General features: G+C 36.7%; 2 long non-coding RNA genes across 2 annotated transcripts in view; one reads left to right on the plus strand and one right to left on the minus strand.

Moving 5' to 3' along the window:
• The window catches only part of LOC132115158 (uncharacterized), a 226,837-nt gene extending 211,677 nt beyond the window's left edge, over positions 1–15,160 (plus strand). Inside the window, exon 3 of the long non-coding RNA XR_009425427.1 lies at positions 15,058–15,160. This is a non-coding gene — a long non-coding RNA (uncharacterized LOC132115158). The remainder of the gene's footprint in view (positions 1–15,057) is intronic.
• Positions 15,161–19,705: 4,545 nt separating this feature from the next.
• LOC132115155 (uncharacterized) lies at positions 19,706–21,036 on the minus strand. The gene is made up of 4 exons (XR_009425425.1): positions 20,934–21,036; positions 20,702–20,786; positions 20,006–20,133; positions 19,706–19,885 (listed from the first exon to the last, which is right to left on the minus strand). It is a non-coding gene; the product is annotated as an uncharacterized LOC132115155 (long non-coding RNA).
• Positions 21,037–22,243: the final 1,207 nt, after the last annotated feature.

Here is a 22,243-nt window from a genome sequence, read left to right on the forward strand (position 1 = left end):
CTCTTCAAGACTTTCTCTTCTCTTCTTAATCCGCCGCCACCACCTCCTCCATCGACTCTTACAGCGGATGACTTTGCAGTTTTCTTCACAAATAAGACAAGATCCATCAGCGACCAATTCTCCACACCGCAGACTGAGGACAACTTCACAATGACCGACGCACACTCTTTCTCCTCCTTCTCCCCACTCTCAGAGATGGACGTCTCCAAACTTCTCCTGTCCAATCATCCTACTACTTGTCCACTTGATCCGATCCCCACTCACCTCCTTCAAGCGATCTCTTCTTCAGTCATACCTTCGCTCACTCACGTTATCAACTCCTCTCTTCACTCTGGAACATTTCCCTCAGCATTCAAGCAGGCTCGGGTAAGCCCACTGCTCAAGAAACCATCTCTAAATCCAGCGCTTCTTGAAAACTACAGACCGGTATCCCTTCTTCCATTCATTGCAAAGACACTTGAGCGAGCTGTGTTCAACCAGCTTTCTATGTTCCTTGTACAGAACAACCTCCTGGACAGCAACCAATCTGGCTTCAAAAGTGGCCACTCAACTGAGACTGCTCTGCTCTCGTTTACTGAAGCCCTGCGACTAGCAAGAGCAGCTTCAAAATCCTCGGTACTCATCTTACTGGACCTTTCTGCTGCTTTTGATACTGTTAATCTCCAGATTCTCCTGTCCACCCTCAGAAAGATGGGCATCTCTGGAACAGCACTCCTGTGGGTTAAGTCCTACCTCTCTGACAGATCCTTCAGTGTGTCTTGGAGGGGTGATGTTTCAAAGTCACACCGCCTTGCTACTGGGGTTCCTCAAGGCTCAGTACTTGGACCACTTCTCTTCTCAATCTACATGACATCATTAGGATCTGTCATTCAGAAGCATGGCTTTTCTTATCACTGCTACGCTGATGACACCCAACTCTACCTCTCATTCCAACCAGATGACCTGACGGTAGCTGCTCGCATTTCAGCCTGTCTGAGTGACATCTCTAGCTGGATGAATGACCATCACCTTCATCTTAACCTTATGAATACAGAACTCCTGGTGATTCCAGCTAACCCATTGCTTCATCACAACTTCTCTATACAGCTGGGCTCATCAACCATTACTCCTTCGAGGACAGCTAGAAACCTAGGAGTTGTGATGGATCATCAATTAAGCTTCACAGACCACATTGCTACAAATACCCGGTCCTGCAGGTTTGCCTTATACAACATTAGGAAGATTAGACCCTTCCTGTCAGAGCAAGCAACCCAACTTCTTGTCCAAGCTCTTGTTCTCTCCAGACTGGACTATTGTAATGCTCTCCTGGCGGGCCTTCCTGCATGTACTGTCAAGCCTCTGCAATTGATCCAGAATGCAGCAGCGAGGGTTCTCTTCAATGAGCCAAAAAAAGCTCACGTTACCCCTCTCCTCATCAGGTTACACTGGTTACCAGTAGCTGCTCGCATTAAATTCAAGGTACTGATGCTAGCCTACAAGACGACCACTGGCACGGCACCAACTTACCTAAACTCATTGGTTAAATCTTATGTGCCCTCCAGAAGTTTGCGCTCTGCAAGTGATCGACGCCTTGTGGTACCATCCCAAAGAAGTTCAAAATCACTCTCACGGACCTTTTCCTGGACTGTGCCCAGCTGGTGGAATGACCTCCCAGTCTCAATTCGTACAGCTGAGTCTTTACTCATTTTCAAGAAACAGCTAAAGACTCATCTTTTTCGCCTGCACTTAAAGGTGCCATCTGTCATATCTGGCAAAAAAATCAAGTCATACTCCACATTCCATACCAGATGGGGGCAGTATGCCTCAATAAAGTGAATTGGTCTACTCTAGAGTAACAAACGAGAAACGGCATAGTCTCTATGCTCCGCCCCAACTTCACAACAACCCTAGAGCATAGCCGAAGCCTATAAGACAGCGGTTCTCAATTGCAGTCCTCGCGCCCCACTGCTCTGCACATTTTGAACGTTTCTCTTAGCGCTTTAGACATTTGTTCTATTCGAACATAAGTGCCCTGCGAAGTGGACATCACAGGATATTCAGCCATGATTCCAGTTCGAAGCGAACGTAGCTATATGTTCCAATCAAAGTGCATTGAAGTGTGCAAGACGTGAATTTAAATTGTATTGATTTACAGAGGTATATGATGTCACAGTTGTCCATGTTTAAAGACGCTGCACAGCACAAATCAGTGAATGAATGTTTCGATGTGAGGTAAACTTCAACAGATTTCCCCTGCTCAGAGAGTAGGTAGCAATGAACATTTGAAAAACAGTTCATGAACGGAGTTCATTTCTAACGAGCTGATTATCTGAATCAGGTGTGTTAACAAAGAGAAACGTGCAAAATATGCAGAGCAGTGGGGCGCGAGGACTGGAATTGAGAACCGCTGCTATAAGAGGACGTTTTGCCTCCAGAGGAACGTTGGGTGATATCAAGTGATTTTGAAACATGACATCTTCAAGCTACTCCCCTTCACCTTTACCAGTGAATATGTTCATATTCGTTTTGTTCATATTACATTGAGTTGTATAAACACATTATTGGAATTAAATTAATTTGACAGACAGCATTCTGTCAACATCATTGGTCAACATCAGACAGCTGATGTTGACCAAGCTAGCGCCAACCAACGTAACCAGAGCTGCCAACTCTCAAGCATTCACAGTGAGACACACGCAATTGACTCTTTTCACACGCTTTCACGCCACACATCAATTTTCTCACATACAGAAAAACCACGAAGCAAAGAGGACACGGAGACCAACAGACTAGTTAGAGCAGGTTACTTATGATATAAAAAAATGGGTAAGTTATAGCTAGCTAATTATCAAACGCAGCTACGGTTAGCCATCGCTAACATTAGCACGTTTATAGAACAGCCTTCGATACATTTCTATGTTATAACTTCCCGAAAAAAAATACACAAACATATAAAACAAACTTCTAGCGAAATACTAACAGCATCTAACTTACCAATCCAAAATAAATGGTGCAAGTTCGGTGTCGAACCTCATTTCTTTCAGGTCCATCAGTTGTCTCCAGCGATTGAAAGCAGTGCCGATGTTTACTCTGGTTCGGCTCCTTTTCTTATCGGATTTGATTTGTGATTCTGAGCGCGGTTGTTTCCCTGTAGCGGGTGGTGGTCTCTTGCCAAGGGCTTAAGTCATCCTTCCGCTCTCTTCCCTGAACTGAAGTAGTGGGCTGTACTTTCCACATGACTGACATCAGGTATAAGTACGCCCACAAGCCGTGCGAGTTATTCGTGTATTGCAGGTTGGCTGGTGGTTATGTTGCCCACATACCGCCTCCCATGGCCGAAACTGGTATTACGACACCTGTCGGGCCGGGGCTAGTAATGCTACTGCTAATTAAGGTTGATATCTCTGCAGCACTATAACTTGACATTTTTTTATGACATCATCGCCCTTATTTCTTCTCATACTTTTGATGCGTGTAGGTCATTTTTTAAATATTTTTACCTCAATTTTTGCACATGGCACTTTTAACCAACTAACACTAGCACTTCTCCTTTTCTTGTCTTTTAATAAAAATTAAAAAAAAACCTACCTATGCGTTCTATACTAGACTAACTGAGACTTGTAATGGCACTTGTATACTGTTGTTGTTCTCTTGTTGACCTGACTGCTTCTAATGTTCTCATTTGTAAGTCGCTTTGGATAAAAGCGTCTGCTAAATGATTAAATGTAAATGTAAATGATTAAATGTTCCTCATGGTACAATGAATGCAAAATATTAACCTTTATTTTTAAGACTGTAGTTAGTTACAGCAGACTGTCACAAATTCAGCACCATTAAACATTTTTAAATGATATCGTTATTAAAAAAATAATAATGTAATTAAAACTAAAACTACAAAAAATAAAAGACTGAAAAAAAAAAAACATAATAACCCTGATGGTGTGCAGGTGGCCACACCTATCATTGTAGAGTAGCTTTTGGCAATACAGTGCCGTTTTACTATATTGGAGATGAATTAGGATTCCTATAAACTTTAATAAAACATAATTATATAACTCCTGCAGGATATTAACCAAAAGTTTTCCTTTAAACCGGAATGTTATTGGCATATGTAATTGTGGTGTTCTGGACCAGGTGTGATTTTGCCTCCCTAAAGAAGTCCTGGGCTTGTTATTGTACCTCTTTATCCAGATTGGAGTGGGGTTGTTAATTAGCTAGACCTTGAATTAGATTATTGCATGTCTTTACAAGGGGTAAGGTATTAATGCTCCCTCAAGACATGCTGTAATAACCTCTCAGTGGCTCCATGGTCCCTGTGGAGCTGAGCGAACAGAAGCCAGACAGCCAGCCAGTGAGAGAGAGGGGGAGAGAGCCATTTCATCCAATTAGCTGTGGATTATGCTGCCCCTCTCCCTTTGAATCCTATTTGCTGTGATAAGGTGTTCTCCTGAAAGGACCAGGCTGAGCTCGAGCTATCCAGGGAAATGATTAATTCACAAACCCCCCAAAATTAAAATGCAGTGGATCTCACTCCACATCCACTGACATGTAAGGAATAAGGTGGAAGATTCCATTCGGAAATCAATGCAGGCACCGAATGGGGCAGATAAGGAAAGCAAGAAGCCGTCCAGGAGGAATATATTCGACAGAATCTTGAAGCTTCACAACACATTATATTCAACATTTCCAATGCCAGGCAGATGTGGGGTGTGGTATAATGGATGATGATCTTGAATTATTTAAGTCTTCTCTGAGCCGTGCAGAGAGTGTTCTCAGCAAATTGTGTTGCTTCAGCATCAGTAACGTTGCCAGTGATATTGAAGTTTTCTCGTTCAAGTCGTGATGTTTATTCATTGTTTTCCTGCTGGGATGGGGGCAATATCTGATTTACACTCACAATTTATTCAGCAGTGTGAAACATAATACACCCTTCACTTTTAATCCTGCTTTGAAAGCAATTTACTCAAACATCTTTTATGCCTTTTTGTTGCATCGCTGTTAATTTTGCATATTTATTTATGTACTGACTGTAACAGTTCAGTCCACTTTTTCCATACATTCATTATTTTATCCACTTATTTATTAATTATACTTTCTTATAAGCTGTCGATGACAGATGAAAGTGTTTAAAACACATGCATTTTATTTATCTATTTATTTATTTGGGGGGGGGGGGGGGGAGTGCACTCAGACAGTGGGTTTAAAAAAGAATTAACCCCCTTTTTAGATAATCACATTTTGTTTCGCTGCAGCCTGAAATGAACACAAACACAGCTTTTGTTTTATCCAGCTGTATTTACTCAGTGCAACTTGAAGTGAAACATAGAACACACACACACACACATTATATATATATATATAAACACATCTCGTGATGTGTTTTTTTTTTGGGGGGGGGGGGGGGGGGGTTGGGAGTCAGTGATCTAAGTTTGATCTAAATGTGCATGACAATTCTCAGAAAGGTCAAATGATCTGATATGATCTGAGACTATTTGACCTTGACAAACAGTCATGACGGTCTACAGGGGTATTTTCTATTATGGCATTTCCTGTTTTATAAAGTTCAACTGGACAAAAAATGGTTAAACCAAGGTTGTGGGTTTGATTCCCGGAACGTCTTTCAAATATAAATGTAAATGTCTTATACATTTTAAACTTGGCTGGCTACAAGTGTCTGCAAGTGCCACTGCAATAAAACTATCTCAGATCTCTCTCATATAACCTCTGTTAACACACATATCACCGTTTAGTTGAGAAGTGCCCACCACAGACCTGACAAAAGAATGTGTGGAGAATCTAAAGTAAGTAATTTTTTCGAAACCCCTTTGACGCCCCACAAACAATGTTTAAACACCCTGCACCTAGGGTTTAATTAAGTCCCTCTAATCGTGTTCCAATCGTGAGCCTGGACGGATGGGCTGGAATTGCTGATGTGCATTTCTGTCAGTCTTAATTGGATAATTGATTGCCAATTTGAACCTGGCCACACACTGCATACACAATAAAGAGCTTTGGCCATGTTCTTTGAGGATTCATTTTCCAACTGAATAAAGATGCTGCTTCAATAGGCAGCAGTTCAGTCATCCATAGTATAAGGCCAGTCTTATAGAAAAGAGTTCTTTCTCTTGGCTAGTTATTCTGAATGTCCGGCTTACTTTGACAAGAGACAAGGGTATGTGAACACATCATTATATCTTCCAAATAATCACAAAACATGTCAGAACAATAACTAATCTTTAGTGCTTTTTTTTATATTCAAAAACAGCAGAAATAAGCTTCGCTTTTGCCTTCATTGCGGCCTTAAAGTGATAGCACACCTAAAAAAAAAAAAAAAAAAATCTGTCATCGTTTACTCATTTTATTTATTTATGTATTTATTTATTTGTTTATTTATTTATTTTTAAGATTCATGTACAGATGACAACGCTGTGCATCTGTGCACCTCTTCAAGTACTCATATGGTTGGAGACTGAACATGTAATGCACATGACCTTACTGCTTTCACAAATTCCCATTTTTGTAGTTTTCGTAGAACGGTATTATTTTCAAAAAGTTGCGCTTTGATTTTAGAATTTGTTTTTTTTTTTTTTTCTCAAAGTTTAGCTTCTTCAGTCTTCCAAAACAGCGTTGTGTCAATGACACAAGTTTTAAATTTTTAGTTGAATTTGTTGTCATATTTGTTCTGCTGAACACAAAATTAGATATTTTGAAAAAGGTCCATACAATGAATGTCAATGGAATACAAAATAAGACTGAATGCCATTTTACTTTTTATTGCAAGAATAATAAATGGATTTCAAACTCTTTTGGGTAAACTGTACTTTTATTCTATCACAAATCCATTGCAAGTCACTTAAGAGCACATGCACAGACTTACAAGCTCCTATGCCTCTTGTAATTACTGGAGTGGATTACTGAACTACTTGCAATGCAGTAATGCTATTTCCATGTTGAACCAAAGGGCCTCTGGAGACCTTGAGGCATATCATAAATGTCCTGACAAAGAACACATGTGGGGAAACCTGAACATGCGTGCATTTACTATGTGTCAGATCGATATCTCCCTGACACACGGGAGTGGTTACACTGTTATGTTCATATTTAAAGACAGTCCTCAGTTGACTTAAAAAAAAAAAAAAAAAAAAAACTACTCCCAGACGTTTTTAAAATGTGCCAGACAGTGTCGTCTTAACTTCAGTTTGACCCTAATCAATGTAAAGCTCTGCCCAGGAAAATGTTCAGAAAAAATATCAGAGCACTTAAGAGATTTGACATTCTGATTATGCTTTGTGACATCAATTGGCTGACACGTATAGACTTTCTTGGATGAAATGCTATTTGAAAGTGAAAGTGAAAAGGAAAACAATTTCTGTTAGCTTTCAAAACGACACAGCTCATTCTGTAGTTCCCCATTGACTGGTCCCATTCACGACATCCAGTCTACTAAATGATCTTTTCATTATCTACTCAATAAACAAGTAAGTCCATTTGTCAAGTGTTTTGTTGGACATTTACTTAGATGGAAAAATATGAGCACTGATTCAAAATTTGTCAAGAGCAGATCGATGGTGCAAAGCAGAGGAAAACAACTCCGTATTACACTCTCAAAAATAAAGGTGCTTCACAATGCCATAGAAGAATCATTTTCTCTAAATGGTTCCATAAAGAACCTTTAACATCTGAAGAACATTTGTTTCACAAAAGGTTCTTTGTGCCAATAGAAGGTTCTTTAGATTATAAAATGTAGGAAAGAGATGGTTGTTTAAAGAAGATGGTTCTTTTACGGCATTACTTGATCAGTCACATAAAAGTAATCGGAATCCAGCTGCTTATTCCTTTGTTACTTATTGATGCATAAACTTCCCCTCTCTCATGTCTCTTCGTTGAGTATTCACTGAGTTATAGTTCATTTTAATGACGTGTGTCTAAATGAATCAGCGCAGACAAAGGCTGCAGACAGCACACCTTGTTTGTTATCTTTATTTTATAAATGCACAAAGTTTTGTTGTTATTATGTGTGCATACAAAAAAAGTAGACCCTTTACAGATTCGATTGATGTATTGCTCTTATCTGTACGATCAAAACTGAAAGTGTAATTTAAGTTCTTTTCAGGGTTATCAGGAGAAAATGCCTTATAACGCGTATATGCGTTAATCGACTCCAAATGTTTAAATAACGTGATGCTTTGCCCTCTGTGTATGATGCTTTTCCCATTAAGTGCTATTTCCCATTAAGTGCAAGTGAATAATTTAATTCAGCATTAAATTCAACAAAGGGGTTTAATAAATGATGTATTGATCTAGTGAATTAGCAAATTTGACTATACCAATATTTTTAAATTGGTCGTTAAAGTTTTAAATGGGAATATTACACAACACACTGAACCTTAAACAATACAATGGAACAAAAACACACCTTATTACGGAGCCCCGCACATGTCATGCAGGAAAAAATTGTAGGCTAAATCGTGTGCATGATTTACTAATTCGTTCCCTCAATGTACTTAAACGTGCACACGATTACTATTGCGTGCCCTCGATTTACTATTTCGTTCACTCGATTTATAAATAGTGCACACTATTTACTATTGCGTTCCCTTGATTTACTAAATCGTGTGCACAATTAATCAAATCGAGGGAATGAATTAGTAAATCGTGCGCACAATTTATTTATTTTTTTCTTGCATGTCATGTGCGGGGCTCCGTACCTCATGGACTATTTTCACAGCATGATTTCTCGACTGACACAAATATTGCCTTAACAAATACTTATTTAGTGCAATTTTTACTGCACCGATATTTTAAATTGGCCTTTGAATTTAGCTTGATTGGCAAAATATTTTACTTAAAAATAAAAGCATTACTTTGCCAAAGCACTGAAAGAACCCATTGATCTAACAGTGTTGTTGAGTGCTCCGAATGCAAACTTTGCATGCAACAATCAAACAGCAATGGCATTCAGGCATTGTCAGATTGACAGTACTCTAGCCCAATGATGCCGGGGGATCAAGTGGGGTTGGCAATAATTTTTCAGGCTGTACGTGACAATCTTTAATCACAACCCTGCTAAAATGTAGTGCCAGTATGTGTGCTCATTGGTGCCCCTCCCACCTAGCATGCCTATGCCTAGAAACAGGGCTGTGTACAGTATTCTGTCCTGTTTGGATCTGTGCAGATGAACAAATATATGGCTCCTTATTTGTGTTACAATCACAAGAAGAGCAGTAAACAAATACAGGTGCATCTAAATAAATTAGAATGTTGTGGAAAATTTAATTTATTTCAGTAATTCAACTCAAATTGTTAAACTAATGTATTAAATAAATTCAGTGAACATGGACTGAAGTATTTTAAGTCTTTGGTTCTTCTAATTGTGATGATTTTGGCTCACATTTAACAAAAAAACACCAATTCACTATTTCAACAATTAGAATATTGTGACATGCCAATCAGCTAATCAACTCAAAACATCTGCAAAGGTTTCCTGAGACTTCAAAATGATCTCTCAGTTTGGTTCACTAGGCTACATAATCATGGGGAAGACTGCTGATCTGAAGACTGAAGAGTGCTGTATCCAAGCATGTTAACAGAAAGTCGAGTGGAAGGAAAAAGTGTGGAAGAAAAAGATGCACAACCAACCGAGAGAACCAAAGCCTTATGAGGATTGTCAAGCAAAATTGATTCAAGAATTTGAGGAATGGACTACGGCTGGGGTCAAGGCATCGAGAGCCAATTTGCTGAACCACAGACAACGTCAGAGGCGCCTTACCCTGATTAAGGAGAAGAAGATCTGGACTATTTCTCAGTGGTCCAAAGTCCTCTTTTTAGGTGAGAGCAAATTTTGTATTTCATTTGGAAACCAAGGTCCTAGAGTCTAGAGTAAGAGTGAAAAAGCTCATAGCTCAAGATGCTTGAAGTCCAGTGTTTCCACCTTCTGTGATGATTTGGGGTGCAATGTCATCTGCTGGTATTGGTCCATTGAGCTGAAGACACCTCTCAAAGAAACCTGGGCTTCCATACCACCTCAGCAGTGCCAAAAACTGATCACCTCCATGCCACGCCGAATTGAGGCAGTAATTAAAGCAAAAGGGGCCCCTACCAAGTATTGAGTACATGCACAGTAAATGAACAAACTTTCCACAAGGTCAACAATTCACTAAAATTATTATTATTATTATTTTATTGGTCTTATGAAGTATTATAAATTGTTGAATTGGTGGGTTTTTGTTAAATGTGTTAAATGTGTTCACTTGTAAACGGTACTTGATCTGTGGAGATCTCTCTCCTGATTCAGACGAGATGACTTTTTAACTGAAGGAAGGAATATGATGGATCAATCTTTTATTTATTTATTTTTTAAACATGCATTTTATTGTGTTAGCATGCATAGTATTACATGTGGATAACCTGGATTATTGTGATGTTTTTATAAATTGTTTAGACTAATGGCACCCATTCACTGTATAGGATCCACTGGTGAGTAAGTGATGTAATGCTAAATTTCACCAAATCTGTTACACGTCTGTCTTGAATGGCCTGAGGGTGCATTTTCAGCCAATTTTTGGGGGGATGAACTATTGCTTTAATATTTAGAGTTAGACGTTTGTTCAGATGAAAAAGCTATGTTGTTGGTGTGTGTGTGTGTGTGTGTGTGTGTGTGTGTGTGTGTGTGTGTGTGTGTGTGTGTGTGTGTGTGTGTGTGTGTGTGTGTGTGTGTGTGTGTGTGTTAACAGAAACAATATTAACATAAAAAAACTATTCTAATACTAAATTAACGTTTTCCAGAAATGGAAAATGTAAACAACTGTGTTCTTCAATTGGAACATTATTATATAAGTTATTTAACACATTTAAGTAAGTTTATGGGAATGTATTTTACTATTTAAATACTTTATATTTAACTGAGTGAGTGAAGTGACATACAGCCATTTATGCTGCATCGCCCGGGTAGCAGATGGTGGTTCGGTGCTTTGCTCAAGGGCACCTCAGCTGTGGACTTGCCAGCACGAGACTTAAACTGACAACCTTATGGTTAGGAGTCAAACTCTCAAACCATTAGGCCACAACTTCCCCAAGTTATCTTGTGGCCTCCTAAGCCCTCTGGTTAAGAATCACTTTCCAGTGTAAATAGTTTGTTGATTGTAAATAGTTTTAGCTTTCTGCTTGAACAGCACCTGAAGTTCAAGTTCATACAGTGAAATAACCTGGGACGTCAAAGACCCACTTGAATATTTGCTAATACTGTAGTTTTCTCTTTGAAGGATCTAGTAGCATGAAAGCTTTCCAGTCCTCTGAGGAAAAAGAGAGAGAGCACAAAAGAGAGTGAGCAAAGTACTTTTCCACCACCATTTGTACTGAGTGAAGTTTCTTTGGAGTCTCCTTGAGACGAGTGACCAGAACGGTTCAAAGTGAAGGCCTTATCAGTCACCCACACAATGGTGCCACCCCATGAATTATATTGGTGGGGGAAGGAGGAAGCCATGGAGGGGCCTTGCGCAAACCGGCTGCATTGTGGACTATCTGGGTGACAATAAACACCTCCCCATTTGCTTTGCTCCATCATTCAAGGCCAAGATAGCAGATCTGGACCTAAACAATAGCTCACTATCAGTACTATCACTTCCTGACCTGGCAAAGAGATGGAGCTGAGGCTCAAGGATATCTCTCACTGGAGGGACAGGGGAGGCAGGGGTGTTAAGAAAGTGATTATAGCCATTCTGTTGAAGATAGAGGTGTTTTTGTGTGGAACGAAGGATGTGGCTGAAACGGATAAAAACAAAATGGAAGCAACATGCCCATAATTTGAAAAGCTCAAACAAAAATATACAGTTAGATGAAAAGCTTTTTGAATGTAATTACATAGTAAATGCCTTTTGTTGGAAAAAAAATGTAAACAAATGGTTAAAACACACGTCTCTCTCTCTCTCTCTCTCTCTCTCTCTCTCTCTCTCTATATATATATATATATATATATATATATATATATATATAGATATTTTTTTTTTTTTATAATTATTAGTTTTTTATTTTTATTTCTTTTTTTACTCATACTTGGTAACCACTTTGTTTCCAGACAATAAACCATCAAAAATCAGTTTCTTATTAATTTTGAATTTATGTGTCCTGTCAGCACACTGGCAGAGTTATGTTCTGTTTATGGATTTTAGTTAGTTTATCTTAGTTCCCTAGTTTCCCGCCACTCATTCGTTTCCATGGACAGAAATTAATCATCATAGCTGTTTGTCATTTGGTTCATCATTATTCGTAAGTTCTTCACTTCCTTTCACTTTTTGTCCGGTGTTGTTTGTGTTTCATTCACACTGTTATGTTGCTGCTGAAAAACGTGAATCTACTTTTTTTTTGTTTTGTTTAACAAAATAGACTTAATTAACTTAATAATTGATTCTCTTTGTCTGTCTTCAGATGTGTGACCCTCATGCTCAGTGCTTATTAGTATATAATGTATAAGCTATGACTATAAATATAAAAATATATAATTCACATAATTAAATAAGATGAAAAGTTATTTGTTTTCACTGCAGTCTTGAGTATATTAATGTTTGTTTGACATATCTACTATAAAGAAAATGAAAAAAATAGCTGAAAATGGAGATTGGAACAAGGATATAACATTAAGAATGCTAAGAAGTTTACATTTTACAATTTGCCATCTGATTGTTCAGATGAATTTCAAATATACGGTGATTAAGTGCTAGGGCCACATGTCTAAGGAGCGTGAACAAGTGAGAGTAAGGGAGGGAAAGAGAGAGAAGGGGCAGGTCGATAGAGCCATGTCTGCATGGATGTATTGTTTTCTCTTTGCAACAAGCTGACAGCATCACTTAATCCAGAGATGACATGTCGATGTGCACTGATCATGTTCAATGAAGATCAACAAATAAGGCCCCCATGATGAAAGGCAAGATCAATCAAAGTGATAGTTTGCTGACGATTAAAAAAAAAGTGAATTATGAAGACTATGATAGCATACAATGCTTGGTAGCCTATGTAGTATAAGCTGATGGGGCACAACAGTTTGTATTTATTTATTTTATTATTATTATTATTTAAGTTAATGTATTTATTCAGCAAGAATGCATTAAATTGATCAAAATGAGAGTAAGGACTTTTACAGTCTTACCTAAGATTTCTATTTCAAATCAATGTTGTTCTTTTGAATACTCTGTTAATCAATGAATCATAAAAATAGCATTACAGTTTCCACCAAAAAAAACAAAAAAAAAAAAACAGCACAACTGTTTTCTACATTTATAATGATAAGGAAATGTTTCTTCAGGAACAAATCAGCTTTTTATAATGAATTCTTAAAGATCATGTGATACTGGCTGCTTAAAATGAAGCTTTTCATCAAATGAATAAATTAATTTAAATATTCAAAGAGACAACTACTTTACATTTTTTATAACATTTCACCATATTTGATTTTTTCTTTTTTGATTACATAAATGTAGCCTTGGTGAGCTAAAGAGACATTTCTAAATATTACAGACCCCAATTCTTTGGTGCATGAATATTCTTCACATTAAGTTACAGAAACAAATATATTAAGAAAAAAAATGACATTTGTATGTTTTATGTTATCATTTATATAATGCTGTGGGTTGTAACAAATATTATTATTTAATAGGAAAAATACAACCTGGTCTCACAGAATTCCGTGAAATGTCCACGGGCCCTTAACTCAAAATCTGTGAAATCATCACGGAATTGCCCCAAATTCCGTGACGCGGCCACGGATATATCTCCAACGCAAGTCAATGACACTGACCTTCCGTGGTCCACACACGGATACCCGTTTCAATGACGGAGTACAGAACTCGCTCAACGGACGTGCTTTCTCATTTGGAAACGCAACATTTGAAGTATTTGTTTCTTTTCCAATGCCATAATGACGTTAACCAGACAGTTATTGTAGTTATTGCATTGTCCTGCCATCATAAAAATTCACTTTGATTCTGTTAGCCTAACTAAAATCTGTGATACGAGCACGGAGTGAGTCTGTGCTGAGATCACGGATAACTCTAACGCAAGTCAATGACACTCATCTTCCGTGGTCCACACACGGATGCAGTCTCACGGCAGTTCGTGATTTGGGCACGTAATTTAATCTATTTATTCGTGGCATGGACACGTTTATTTCGTTATTTTCGTGATTGCAGCACGTTTTTTTAAACTAATGCATTTCAATTGGAGGCATCTTTCTTGCATCAGCACGATACTTTCTGATTAATTAATTTTTTCCCCCACAGGACAACAGAAGAAACTCACTGAAACTTTTTTTTTTTTTTAAATCGGAGCTTAACTTACTGTAACAAAACTGAGCAACATACTGTATTGCTGGTGACAAAAACACACATTAAAACTTTTTTTGCTGTAAAATGCGCAATGGTTCTTTTTTTAATTTTTTTTATTGATTTTTATTTTTTTCATAGGCCTAGGGTTTTTTTTAAATTACAGAATTCAATATCAAGTCCTTGACACATAACTGTAACACATTTTCACATTTAGAAACAATATAGTTTAAATAAAAAGAATAAATAAATAAACTAGCAGAGATCTTTTTTTTTTTTTTTTTTTTACTTTAGACTCTAAAGTTTAAAGTTTTTATTAAGGTTATTGTAAAGGCTGCTTAAAAATGCTGTTGCTGATGAGCCGCTGATCGCTGTCAGATTCTGCGATATGAATGTCCGCGTTGGATTGTGGCTAATGGGCTTAGAATGAGCCCCGCTCGGCCTGTGTTCTGGCTTACTGTAATATTTCACCGGTAATAAGACCGAAATAATATAATTAAAATAAAGAAATGAATCAATACAATGATAACATCTAAATAAATGTTGATAGATGTAGCCTTATAGTTTTAAAAATATCAATAAACAGCAAATCAACACAGCTTCGAAATAATAACCGAAAGAGACCTAAATAATAATAATACATAATTAATATACTACAGCGCCGCCACTCCCACCACGCGCATCACGCGCTTTGCGTCAACCCATTCACTCCCAAAGCGTCAAAAACTGAAGGCTGGTCAAGCGCCTCTAGCGTCACTGACATGAGATGTTTATCGCTATGAAATCACGTTCAAGAAGTCTCATTCAGCACACATCGCGATACTTGCCATCAGTTTACAAGAGCCGCAGGTGGGGTGAGTAGTAGTAAATATGCTCTTTTAATGCCTGTTATAAAATGTATTCTGTCTTCTTTATTAATCAGATGAGCGCCTTATGTTTACTCTCTGTATTATATCGGTCATCCGAGGCTGTCTTTGAGTTTCATTGTGTTTAACTAAATGAACACAGCTGCTAACTGGGGTGATTAAACTCTGTCACGTGACGTGCCATAGACCTGGGATCCGTTTTATATTCATTTCAGGTTCAAAGATGGAAGTTGTATTTGTAGTAAAATCATGGTAACCATGACACCTACAATAGTAGGTAAAACCCAGTAAACAAGACATTTACCATGTTTTTTACCACAGTAACTGTAGTTTTACTATGGTTTCGTGATAGCACAATAATCACCAAAATAACTATAGTTGTACCACTGTAATGATAGTGTTTAAATGTGCTTTTATATGAAATTTCACAGTAATCACATTTACTGTACCATGCTTGTAATACCTTTTTAATGTAAAAAAAAAAAAAAAAAAAACACATTTTTCCCATCTTGCAGTTCATTCATATTAGTTTATATCTTAAATATTTTGCTCACAGATCACTATTAACATTCTGTATATAATTCTGTTTTATTTTCTCTCCCCTTGTATTTATTTTTTAGCTGAAAAGACGTAAAGGAAGCAGTCAGCCCAGTCGTGTTTGTGGAGAGGTATTCCTTCAGAAATGGAGAAGACAGAAAGCTGCAGAGGCAGGTTGGTCTGTGACTGTGATAGTTTGTTCCTTTTATCAAACATTCCTGCTGTTATCATTTGCACAGCATTTGTTGTTTCTTAAACTGTTGTACGGTCCAAATACCCACACTTGCCACCTTTGCACATTTCCTTTATTTGGCCCAAGTGAGCATGAAGATCACAAGTGTGTGTCGATCTTAACATGACAAAGTTCGTTTCAACTTTGCATTTTAAAATAAACTTCTAAATGTTTTTTCAATAGTCCCTATTAAAGATGACAATTTAATTTGTGGTGCTTCTAATTAAGTGATAAAAAGAAGTTACAAATGATGTACAAAATAAATATACTTTTCTGTGCACCAAGAAAACGTGCAACACTTTGTTTTACTACTAAATTATTCTCAATATCTAATTATTATTATTAATATTTCACATACATTGGAAAGGTTTGCGCGACCTCCTGTGAGATCTCTGCAAAAAGTCTCACGATTAATTCCAAAACATGATGCATGATGGGATACACTAAGCGTTGTAAAGCGCTCCGGTGCAGTATTGGAGAGGTTTAGTTTGTGTTAAGGATGCTGTGCTTTGGCATTATTAAGACCGGGGACAGTCTTGTGCATGCACTGTCACGTACACACACTCTCAAGGGACCTCAAGTGTGGGTATTTGGAAAGGGGAAAAGTCTTTAAAATGATCCCTAAATACAGTTGCACATCAAAGTCTTAATAATTCACTAATTCAATTTAACACTTGTATGATATTGTACAAGCCCCTGGACAATCTTATCTGACACTGTCACAATATTGGAAAATCACACAGTCAGAAAGTTTATATTGTTCATTGGCTTCTCATTAAATTACTTCAAATAAGCCCCATCAGTTCATGTTCCCACTATACGTGATCTCCATGATTAGAAATTGCTATTAATGACTTGCTTTTATAAAATGGATGCATTTAACAATTAATTATACAGCATCTTTGCAGAGGATGCTTTCATGGTCTAAAAAAAAAACACAGTAATGTTGCATGTAAAGAAATAATATTTCCTTCCTTTCTGTCTTCCAGGGTTGTTTGCAGATAACACTGTAGTTCTCCATCATTCACAAGGACTCACCTCTTCAACGCTTTATCCCCCCCCCCCCCCCCACACACAGAAATGGTTCCTGGATCAGTGACTTAAGACTTTGCAGGGGTTTGATTTTTGCAGATGTAACTTTGTTTTAATTAAGCTTATAATGAATACATTGTGACCTTCCAGCAACCCATATACTGTACTGTATACAGAACCAGTGATGATAACAATAGTTAAAAATAGTATTTATCATATTGATAAAGCATTGTGTTCTCTTTTTCAAGCTTCATACAGTAAACTTTACTTCTGGTGCTTTTATCATAAAAAAAGCATCAGTTCTCATCAGGAGTTTTAGTAAAGGACATATTCATGCACAGCCATCCCCTAGTTCCAGTCATGAAGTGAATGATGTTATTCTTAAAGTTATATTTCTGCATTTTTATGTAGCGGGTGTTTGTTTTCCTGAACACTTTATCTTTCTTCCATTGTTCGGACAATCAGTGTTTATTTGATGATGTGCTGATAGAGTTTTATAGATGATATTGCACACTTGACATGCATGACTTCATGATGTTATTTTGTGAGTTTGAAACATTTACATTGTGTTGTATCACTTTTTGGTCAATAGAATTTTTAAAGAAAATGTATCTTTTTCCGGTGTTCTCTGAAAGACATATACCGTATTTATACTGTTTTGTTTTTTAATTAAAGTATTTGCATACTGAAAATTGTTAACGTTTACAACATAACTGCCTTTTTATTCTTCATAATTTTATTCTTCAAAAACGAGCTTGGTGACAGTGCAGTAATATGCGCTCTTTGTCTTTAAATGAGTTTGACATAATAATAATACTGTAATAAATACTGGAAAATTCTTACAAAATTATATATGTTCATTATGCTTTATTTCTGTTTTTATTCCTAGAGATCAATTGGTAAAGCAAGGCAAATCACAGAAACAAATGTGAATAATTTAATAACTTAATAATTTCACTCTTTACTTTTTATTAGTAAATGCACTTGTCTTTGGTCAGGAAAAAAATGTATCTTTTAAATTGAATGAAATGAATCTATTGGTTAGATAAGATACAACGGTGACTGTGCAGTTCTCATCACATGTGTAGTTGTAAATACACATGTGCACATCAATATTGCCTAATTTTTGTCAAGCTGAATAACAATAATTTCTGTATTTGCATTATTGTTGGAAGAAGGTGTAGACGTTAATAAAACACTATCTAATAGGTGGCAAATTTAATTTATTGTTAACCAATCTATCCCTTTAGCCGAAAAACGGAAGACAGCGCTCATGAATGACCATAAATGGTTAAGGAAGTGTGATGACGCTGCTCAGCTTTGATGCCATTGGCTGTGAATGTTCCTTGTCACCGCAGGACTGTCTGTGGTTGGACTATCTTTTAACCCATATTAAACAGCGCATCATGTTACAAAAGTATGTTTTGCTGCTATTATCACATTAGTAAATATATTAAGTCAACAATGAAGTGTTTCTATGTTGAGAAAAATCACCTTTTTAGTGAGATCCTAACCCTATCCCTAAGAATAACTTCAATGAACTACAAAAAACAGCGCCTAGTTTTGCCTTTCCATAGATAGAACGACGGAGGCTTATGGGTAATGTAGTTTAAAACGTTTTATTAACGAAATGAAATAAATAATATATTTAATGGTAAACTGGACATATAAATATGTTCACTGTGTAAACATCTATGATATATTTGAGAGGCATGATGAAATTTAGTATTTTAGAGTGAGCAATATTTAAAATGCCTTTATGCCACCTTTCCATTTATTTCTGAAAACTGTGCCCAAAATTATTTTATCAGCATAGCATAAGTAGTAATCCTGCTGATTTTCTCTTTGATATGTTAATTTGACTCTGATTTACAGCCATTTGAAATGTACAGTTTTTGGCTCTTTCGGGGGGTGCTACTGGGCCCCTGGGGGTAGAAGGGCAGTAAAACCAACATATATGTATTCTCCTCATCATGGACAACAAACTGAGCTGAGTCACATTTATATCTGACAGTTTTCACAGTCCACACTTTTCTAATCGTAACATCATGGCTAGTAAAGCTTTTGACAGGACATGGTGAGGCCATCTGATGAAACATGGAAAAACTAATTAGAAAAAATCTGTGTAAAAATGTCCCCCTTATCTTGCTCCTCAGGTACTGGACATCAGAAATGTGCATGCTCTTGGTTTTAATGCAGTTCAAGATAAACATTGATCATTCCTGCTAAATTCTCAGTTATCCCTCAAGTGTTTGTAACAATAAAGCCCATGGCATCATCTTGTAATGCAAAATAATTAATCTCGTAACTCCCTTTCTTTCACAAAACAATTGGCATTTGTTACTAAATATAAACAATAATAACTTTCTGGTGTATTGATGTCCCAGATGTCATTAATCTGATCAAATATTTTTATGTCTTAAGTAAAAAATAATCCCGATAATTAATAATATGTAGTTTTTCCAAGTCTAAAATAAACACATATGAGCCTACCTAGTAAAATGATGTATTTACCAAGAATCTTCAGAACACAATATTCACCATTTTCATTTTATTGAAGCATAGAATATAAAGATGATAAAAGTAGCATCAAGACAAATAAGATTCAAGGAAAATAATTATTTATCATCAAAAATACATTAACCTCATATATTAATCAGTTCACACAGATGAGTGATGAAATGTCCTTAAAAGTCACACAATCCCATCCAGTCAACTGTGATTCAGATCATGCGATACAGTACATATAAGACATGTGATACTGTTCCAGAAAATAATGATTCCTTATCATCACATCTAAACTGGTTTCATCTCCCCATCATGATCTTCTTCTCTCGTGTCTGGAAACAGTTTGTGGTTGATATCCAGCACTGATGTGGTGTAGCATGTTCTCAACCAGAGGATCTCTCAGTCCTAAGATCCCAGACCTGGTCAAAGTGAAACAAACAATCCAGATGAAGTTGTTTAATGGACAGAGAGCTCAGCTTATGTTCTGTGTGATTGTAGCAGGGTGAGCAACTATGACCCTTGTAGTACTGTACACTTACCATTCTTCAAGCTGCTTTAAGACCTTTAGAGAAGCTTTTTCTCTGAAGACAATTTACCACATCCTCTTCTTTCACTCCTTTCAAGAGCATCACTTGATCAAAACCCCTCATTTGGCTGATGAGATCATCTGTGCAAAGTGAAATTGTTAAAGTATTGCAATAAACAATTTAATTCTGCAAGAATTAAGAAAAAATTACAGAGGCAAAGGTCTTGCTCATGAGACTCCATTAGCATGTTTAGTTCTCAGAGACTCAGAGAACTGATCTAATGTTGCAGTAAATGTGTTTTCTTCCTCTAGAATCTCTCTCCAAAGTTCCTGACTTCTCTCACAAATGTGTTTTAGTCTGTGGAGTGTAAGGCCTTGCTTCAAACCAATCAAATATCAATCCACAATTTATAACACAACATTTACAAAACAATGAGATAATGTCAATTGGTGTTTATATCAATTAAACCACTTTTATGGCACTTGTATGCTTTTAAGAAAAACAGGTAGTGTTTTTTAAAAACTTAAGATTAAAAATGTTTCAGTCACACTTTGCTAACATGCTATAATTATAATAGCTGTATCAAATAAAATAACATAACAATAAAAACATTGGAAAGAATAATCACGGCTGACATGACCTGTCCTGTGAGAGATCATCATAAAGTGCTGTAACACATAACACAGCATTGCTTCATCACACACATACCAGAGGACTTCTGTTTGTTTGAGCACAAGATGGCTGTCTTCATTCCTCATCCTGAGCAAATCATTTCCTTGGTCTTCCTTCTCTTCTGTGAAACAAGATAATCTCTACTTACTCTGTGTGTAATTAATATTGCTCATTAAACATATAATTAAGTTAATTTAAAGTAAGATTCAGACCAGAGCATTTGATGAGTAAATGTTAATTCAAAAATATTTAAAAAAAAAAAAGGTACCTGGGAAGAGCTGATCATGGCAAGATTCACTGAGACTCAGTAATAGCTCTTTTAGTTTTTAGGAAGGTGTGTGAGGGTTGGCTCACCAAAAACTTCTGAAAAAGAAGAGCAGCATTATCTGCAAACAATCCTGTAAGACAGAAATATTATTTCATTACATGCAACTTATTCATTACTTATACATTATTTTTTAGACCATGAAAGCATCCTCTGCAAAGATGCTGTATAATTAATTGCTGTATAAGTCATTAATAGCAAGCTATATTCATATGAGTTGGTTTAAAAATTAATACATGCTAACAGGACTGTTATCAGTAGTGTAATTGATCTGGTTCTGACAAATTAATCAAAGATTTAATATATATCACGTGACACATTAAACTAGCATTTCTAATCATGGAGATCACGTATAGTGGGAACATGAACTGATGGGGCTTATTTGAAGTAATTTAATGAGAAGCCAATGAACAATATAAACTTTCTGACTGTGTGATTTTCCAATATTGTGACAGTGTCAGATAAGATTGTCCAGGGGCTTGTACAATATCATACAAGTGTTAAATTGAATTAGTGAATTATTAAGACTTTGATGTGCAACTGTATTTAGGGATCATTTTAAAGACTTTTCCCCTTTCCAAATACCCACACTTGAGGTCTTATTCACTTGAGAGCTTGTGTACGTGACAGTGCATGCACAAGACTGTCCCCGGTCTTAATAATGCCAAAGCACAGCATCCTTAACACAAACTAAACCTCTCCAATACTGCACCGGAGCGCTTTACAACGCTTAGTGTATCCCATCATGCATCATGTTTTGGAATTAATCGTGAGACTTTTTGCAGAGATCTCACAGGAGGTCACGCAAACCTTTCCAATGTATGTGAAATATTAATAATAATAATTAGATATTGAGAATAATTTAGTAGTAAAACAAAGTGTTGCACGTTTTCTTGGTGCACAGAAAAGTATATTTATTTTGTACATCATTTGTAACTTCTTTTTATCACTTAATTAGAAGCACCACAAATTAAATTGTCATCTTTAATAGGGACTATTGAAAAAACATTTAGAAGTTTATTTTAAAATGCAAAGTTGAAACGAACTTTGTCATGTTAAGATCGACACACACTTGTGATCTTCATGCTCACTTGGGCCAAATAAAGGAAATGTGCAAAGATGGCAAGTGTGGGTATTTGGACCGTACAACAGTTTAAGAAACAACAAATGCTGTGCAAATGATAACAGCAGGAATGTTTGATAAAAGGAACAAACTATCACAGTCACAGACCAACCTGCCTCTGCAGCTTTCT

This window comes from Carassius carassius, chromosome 34 (assembly GCF_963082965.1).
Source record: "Carassius carassius chromosome 34, fCarCar2.1, whole genome shotgun sequence".
Taxonomy (NCBI): Eukaryota; Metazoa; Chordata; class Actinopteri; order Cypriniformes; family Cyprinidae; genus Carassius; species Carassius carassius.